General features: G+C 43.5%; 1 long non-coding RNA gene across 1 annotated transcript; it reads left to right on the top strand.

The window, feature by feature from the left end:
• Window positions 1-267: 267 nt before the first annotated feature.
• LOC129044600 (uncharacterized) lies at window positions 268-2,003 on the top strand. The gene is made up of 3 exons (XR_008504714.2): window positions 268-340; window positions 1,425-1,569; window positions 1,804-2,003. It is a non-coding gene; the product is annotated as an uncharacterized LOC129044600 (long non-coding RNA).
• The last annotated feature ends 5,088 nt before the right edge of the window (window positions 2,004-7,091 follow it).

Genomic DNA, 7,091 nt, shown 5'->3' with positions numbered 1-7,091 from the left:
TTCAGGAGATCCCCACCAGGTGCAGTTTGAGACCTCACCATTGGTTGTAAGTTTATTTTGCTGCACAGATGGAATTTAGGATAAGCCCTCAGCTATGTGCTCTCTGAGAAAGTGTCTAGTGTGTGTTGGTGTAAGACACCTGGTATCTTTAGACAGCATGAGTCACTTGTGATTACTACAGGTTCTGCAAAGAACTATTACTCTTGGCAAGGACTTTGTTGACATTCCCTTTAGCAAACAGAGACTCGGTGATGTTCACAGCCACCAGCTATCAGGAAAGGCTGTTGTGGGCAGCAACACAGCTGGACGTTCCTTTGCTTACTGATGGGAGATTCATAAGGTAAATGAAACTTGAGCAGAACTTTCAAAAGGTGGAGAATCTCATCATTGTCATAATGTATATTTTACTCTTTCAAATGATTTTATTAAATAACTTATTATGAGGTTTATAATGCCAGAACTTGGGCCTCTTATTTCTAAGTCCTGTGATCTTTTTGTTCAACCACACGGAGGTGATTTGGCAGGTGAAAAAATGTAGATAAATTGAAGAGCTTCTATCAATGGGAGAATGAGTGTGGAGACAGGATAATGAAAAGTTGTTTTTGAACATGCAGTCGAAACTGGAAACAGGAGAAAGTTGGTGGGGAATCACAATTACTTTGGAACGGGGTGCATTTATGTCTATGTGTGATGATGAAGTCTTTGAGATCCATGACCAGAAATTTGGGTAAAATGCATGCAGAAACTATAGATGTCTTGTCAGAATTGGGAAGGTAGGCAACATATGAGAAAGATATTTTGGCCATTCAATCTGAAGGGGCAGTGGTGAGATGGACAGTCCTGTACAAAGCGGCAGTCCAAAAAGAGAGGGAAAGGCTCTGGACTGAGTTTTCAGTGATGAGAAGAAGACCACTGGTATATGGGAGACTAGCTGGGGGAGGTGATTGACGGGGTGTGAGGAATCTCAATGATGACACCAGCCAGTGGCTACTAGGGACAGCATTGTGGTTGAATGGGAAGGATATTTGGAAAAAAATAAAATCAATCTCTGCCAAGTCTTCCCATTATGAACGCTGGCCTACGGTTTCCTTGTGGTGAGTGATCTCAACCCAAGAGAGCTCACAAGATGTATTTAGGAGTGAGCATGAATGCAGGAGGAGAAACAGGTGTCAGAGATGCTTTGTCTCATCTGAGTGTGCTGAGAAGAAGGGATTGATGGTCAGAGTAAAAAGAAGCAGAGAAACCTATTTTTTTTTTTGAGGCGGAGTCTCACTGTGTCGCCCAGGCTGGAGTGCAGTGACGCAATCTCTGCTCACTGCAAGCTCCGCCTCCTGGGTTCATGGCATTCTCCTGCTTCAGCCTCCTGAATAGCTCGGACTACAGGCGCCCGCCACCGCCCCCAGCCAATTTTTTTGTGTTTTCAGCAGAGACAGGGTTTCACTGTGTTAGCCAGGATGGTCTCGATCTCCTGACCTCATGATCCGCCCGCCTCGGCCTCCCAAAGTGCTGGAATTACAGACGTGAGCCACTACGCCTGGCCGAGAAACCTATTTTTGATGTTTATATTTGGTGAGTGTTTCTTTTTACTGTTTAATCATGGTTTTGAAAGCCATAAGGAAGGAAAAGCATGGCAATGCTAATTGCAGTGGATTTAAAACACGTCTATGTGTTCTTTGACACTTCTCCCATCAAGGACCTAATTCCCTTTCCTTTGGTCCTAATTAATAGAATGTGTTAGAAATGCATGACCACAGAGGCTGGTCATAAATGGTGACACAGCATTCCCCTGGCTTTGTTTCCCAGGATACTTGCTCTTGGAGCCTACCTGCCCTGCTGGGAGGATGCTGGGAACACCTGGAGAGCCATGTGCAGCTGTTTGGCCAGCAATCCCAGCTTTGTTCCCAGCCAGCTGCCAGACCTGGGAGTGAGGAAGCCTTCCAGAAGACCCCAGCCTAGTCCCCATCTGACAGCGACCTCATGAGATATCCTGAGTGAGATCGACCCAGCTGAGCCCAATAAATCCATGAAAACATCAGAGGTTTTTCTCCTTCTCTTCCTTTCTCTCCTCCTCCTCCTCATGAAAATTGCTGCAGTTTTATGCTACTAAGTTTGGGCTGATTTATTACACAGCAATAGAAAACTGAAACATCAATCAATGGCACGTTGTTGGAAATTATCAAAGGCAGTCGGCACCGTTTCTCATGCCTGTAATCCTAGCACTTTGGGGGGTAGAGGTGGGCAGATTGCTTGAGGCCAGGAGTTCAAGACCAGCCTGGGCAACATGGTAAAATCTTGTCTCTATAAAAATTAGCTGGGCTTGGTGGCATGCATGGGTAGGCCCAGCTACTTGGGAATCTGAGATGAGGGATCGATTGAGTCCAAGAGGTCAAGGCTGCAGTGAGCCGTGATCGCACCACTGCACTCCAGCCTGGGCTACAGAGCAAGACCCTGTCTGAAAGAAAGAAAGAATGAATGAAAGAAAGAAAGAGAAAGAAAGAAAAGAAAGGAAAGAAAGAGAAAGAAAGAAGGAAAGAATGAAAGGAAGAAAGAAAGAAAGAAAGAAAAGAAAGAAGGAAGAAGTTACCAAAGGCCCAATACTATTTCCTCTTAATATTCTTTCTCATTCTCCTTTATTCTTCCTATCTCTGTAAGAAAGCACACTGATGATAACTCGTATAGAGCTTGTGCAGAAGTGAGTTTTGACCAAGTGTTGCCCCAGGTGGTCCTTGATCATGGAACCTGGTAGGCTGTGCTAGCAACTGTGACCAAGGCCAGGCCATGAAGCTGCACATCCAAGAAGGTGATGCTTCAGACTCCTTCCATGTTCTCAGAAGGGAAAGAGTGAGACAGTTAATATGTAGGTGGGTGTTTTGTTTTGTTTCTTAAACTAATTGTGATTCATGTGCTCTTGGCACAGTTTGTCTCCATGACTTTCATTGGACTCGGGGTCGGGTTTTGGGGTATCACTTACCAGTGTGCAAACACTACGTTTTCGGGGGAGGAAAGCTCTAGATTGCAAGGGCGAGAAGCAAAGTGAAAAATCCTGCCCGAGTGAGTAATAATAATTGCTAACCCCCATGGACTTATTGTCACATTATTCTTTTTACATAATGTATATTTTACTGTGTGAGTAAGCTTCAAAGACTTTCAAAACCCTTTCTCTTACTTTAAATAGTGAATTTTACAGATCATTAAGTTGGTAATTATATAAAAGCCATAGCTATTCTGCATCTGGTATGGAACTCTTGGCAGTGCTCCCCTTGGGGATCTGCTCCACCTTTTGAGAATAGAACTCTTTGGGCTTCCTGAGAGTCTTGAGGAGCAGAGGAAGAAAGAGCCTTAGTGCAGTCCTCCAGGAGAACAGATGGGGGAGGAGATGCCTGCGGGGCTATGTGCCTCCAGAAAAATTCTGGAAAACTCAGGGAGGGGCCTGAAAGGCAGCAGGACCTGGAGGGGCAGTGGATGGCACCCTACCAGCCTGCTTGGTGACAGGCATGGAATGGCTTTGAGATGTACAATTTTGAAGCTCTTGTCAGTACTTGTCACAGTCTAAAATGAAGCAGCCCCTACTCTCCTCCCTTCAACCATTCTCCATTTTTTTTTCCGCAAGTTTAGACAAGGACTAAGTCATTGCAAGTGGAAAACAAAATGATTCCAGTAGTCTGTCCTTATCCAAACCTTCACATTCTGCCCTTTGGGTTACTTTCAGTCAACAATGGTCCAAAAATATTCAATGGAATATTCCAGAAATAACACAATTCATAAGCTTTAAATTGCATGTTGCTCTAAGTAGTGTGATGAAATCTCACGCTGTCCTGCCCAGGATGTGAATCATCATCCATTTGTCCAGCGTCTCCATGTTGTCTTGTGCTTCTCGCCCACAAGTCACTTAGCCGTCTGGGTTATCAGAGCACCTGTTGTGGTATCACAGTGCTGGTGCTCAAGTCATCCTGATTTTTCCTAACGAAAGCACAAGAATAGTGATGCTGACGATTCAGATATGTCATAGAGAAGCTGTAAAGTCCTTCCTTTAAGTGAAAAGGTGAAAGCTCTCAAATTTATCACGTAACTTTTATTACAGTATACTGTAATAGCTGTTCTATTTTATTTTTATTGTTGTTCATTTTTGTGCCTAGTGTTACAGATTAATCTTTATCATAGGTAGGTATGTATAGGAAAAAACATAAAATATGTAGGGTCCGGTACTACCCATGGTTTTAGGCATCCAGTGGAGGTCTTGGAACATATCCTCTGTGGATAAGGGGTAACTACTGCTGTTCAGTTCCACATCTATGTATTAAGCACATATGAGGAGGCAGCCTATAGAGGAACAAAGATGAGCAACACGCACTCCCTGCCCTTAGATGGACCGCAATGGTGATCTCCATATAATGTGCCAAGGAGCAAGTGGAGGGCTACCCAATGCTGGGGTTGCAGAGGGCCACTCTTACTGCTGGATCAATTGTAATGCTAGCTTGGAAACATTACGTGGTCCCCTCTTTGTCTTTTTCACTCTCTTGGTTTTATAGTCCTGTCTCATTACTTATTGCTTTTTAGGGCGATCTACACCATTTCTTAGGCATGTTGTAGATGGGAATCATACATGTAACTAAGTAAAAGATCGTATTAACTAGCATTTACTGAGGGCTTTCCATATGAGGGCTTTTATCAATATTTTCTCATTCAATTCTCATGAAAACTCTAGTGAGAAGGTTCCATTATTATCTTTGCTTTATACATGTGGCAAGTGAGGCACAGAGAGGGTCATTAATATGCTCAAGGTTACACAGCTGGCACATGGTAGAGCCAGGGTTTGGAGCTCACTTTCTGTACATTTGGCTTTAACTGAACACTGGTATCTTGTCTAATCATGAGATTTAATTGCGCAAGAAATAAACCCTTTGCTGGACTGATTCATTCTGAGCAAGAATGCTGCGCTCTTGAATCCTCTACTGAAAGGTCAAGACGTTGGCATCTCCTGAGATTTCAAGGTCTCAGGGGCCTCTCCAGAGAAGGAAGCTGGGTGTGACCTTATGCACATAAGTCAGGGCCCTCACCTTTCTCAGAGCATGGGACAAGGGGCCACACTGTGCCCACCCTGAGGCTCTTTGGATTTTGGATCCGTAAATTTTCCTTTTTAGTGGACATCAGTATTTTATTTGTTCTTGCGTGCCTGTTCTTGCAGTGTAAAGCAAGCCAGAACTGTCTTCTTTCCACGAGAATCTGAGCTAGCGTAGTCCTAACTGGCCACTGGACTTTAGAAAAAAATGTAAGACAGCTGAAATATGTAAGTTGGAAAACAAGGATTTCCAAATACCATGCCAGGATTTGCTAAGCATTCAGCTATCTTGAGTCTTCAAAAAGAAAAAAGTTATTAGATGCCTGTGGTATGTAAGGTTTCCACAGTTATCTTCTAATTTATTCACACTGACATTCAAATTAATTTTCAAGGACTTTTCCATCTTCTGGTATTTATGTACGATTGCATAATGTTGACACATTTATGATTGCACAATATTATAAAATATTAACCAAAGTTTTCTATTCCCAGTATTTCTTTTTTCTTTTCTTTGCATTTTCCCTTAATTAAGTGCTCACTACTTGTCAAACTGACTGTGAATTGGAATCACCTGGAAAGTTTTTACCAATGAATCCTATCTGGGCCTCACCCTCAGATTGAGTAAATCAGTACTTCTTTAGACCTGGCCCAAATATGGGTATTTTTGAAAAGCACTCTAGAGGATTTTAATGTGCAGCAAAATTTGAGAACTCCTGGAGTGACTAAACTTCTCATTTTCAGGGGGATTCTCCTGCAAAGGATAAAAATTCAGGGAAGACAAAGAAATATATTCTTGGCATTTGAGCTTTTTGTTTTTGTTTTTGTTTTTGAGATGGAGATTTGCTCTGCCGCCCAGGCTGGAGTGCAGTGGCGCGATTCTTGGCTCACTGCAGCATCTGCCTTCTGGGTTCCAGTGATTCTCCTGCCTCAGCCTTGTGGGTAGCTAGGATTACAGGCACACGCCACCATGCCTGGCTAATTTTTTTGTATTTTTAGTAGAGATGGGGTTTCACCATGTTGGCCAGGCTAGTCTTGAACTCCTGACGTCAGATGATCCACCCACCTCGGCTTCCCAAAGTGCTGGGATTACAGGCGTGAGCCACCGCGCCCATCTGGCTTTTGAGTTTTAACAGACTAGCAGAGGAGTAGAAAAGACACAAGACAAACAGAAGATATGGCAGAAATGAGAATGAATAACAGCAAGGCTTCCTTCTCCCACAAGAGGAAAAGGTGCCTTGGATTGCTAAGGCAGCCCAGAGGGGTGAAAGGAAGAACTAGAGGGAGAATGCCAGAGCTTAAGTATTTTGGGGTCTTGGAGACTCTCTTAGACACAAGGCATAGACCATACACCCGAATGGGGGACCAGGAGGGGCACCGGCCATCTGAACAGGTGCCTTCATGGACAGACATAGAGAACACCAGACGCCACCTCCCTCCTATGCCTCATCCCTGGGCACAATGCGGGTTTCCTAGAACTTAGATGACATTCTTGGAAAGAAAGGGAGAATATTGAATTTTGGCGGAGTAAAGGGAGGGCTCCGAATAGGAATTAAGTTGAATTATAGAAAATAAGAATGCATCTTACACACCTGATTCTGACATTTGTGCACACTGCATTTGGCATAAAAAATAAAAAGGAAAACTGTCTTCCTTTGGCCCTAGTGATTCCATTCAGCAGCAACAGATTTGCTCCTGACCACCTTGTTTTTGAGTGTAGTATGTTCTTAATAGAGGCCTAAAGAAACTGTTGCTTAACAGATGTTGTTGAAGGTTGATACCAATCACCACTTTAATATTTGTGTACTCTACCAAACTGACCAAATTCCATTTGATGGCACTACCAAGTAATTCTGGGTTTAATATTCCATAATGTCATCCGTTACTATTATTATTATTTTTTCTGAGATAGAGTCTCACTCTGTCACCTAGGCTGGAATGCAGTGGCACGATCTTGGCTCACTGCAGCCTCTGCCTCCTGGGTTCAAGCGATTCTCCTGTCTCAGCCTCCCGAGTAGCTGGGATTACAGATGTG

Source organism: Pongo pygmaeus, chromosome 13 (assembly GCF_028885625.2).
Source record: "Pongo pygmaeus isolate AG05252 chromosome 13, NHGRI_mPonPyg2-v2.0_pri, whole genome shotgun sequence".
NCBI lineage: Eukaryota > Metazoa > Chordata > Mammalia > Primates > Hominidae > Pongo > Pongo pygmaeus.
Note: the sequence above shows the minus strand (reverse complement) of the source record. Positions and strands in the feature narration are given on the sequence as shown.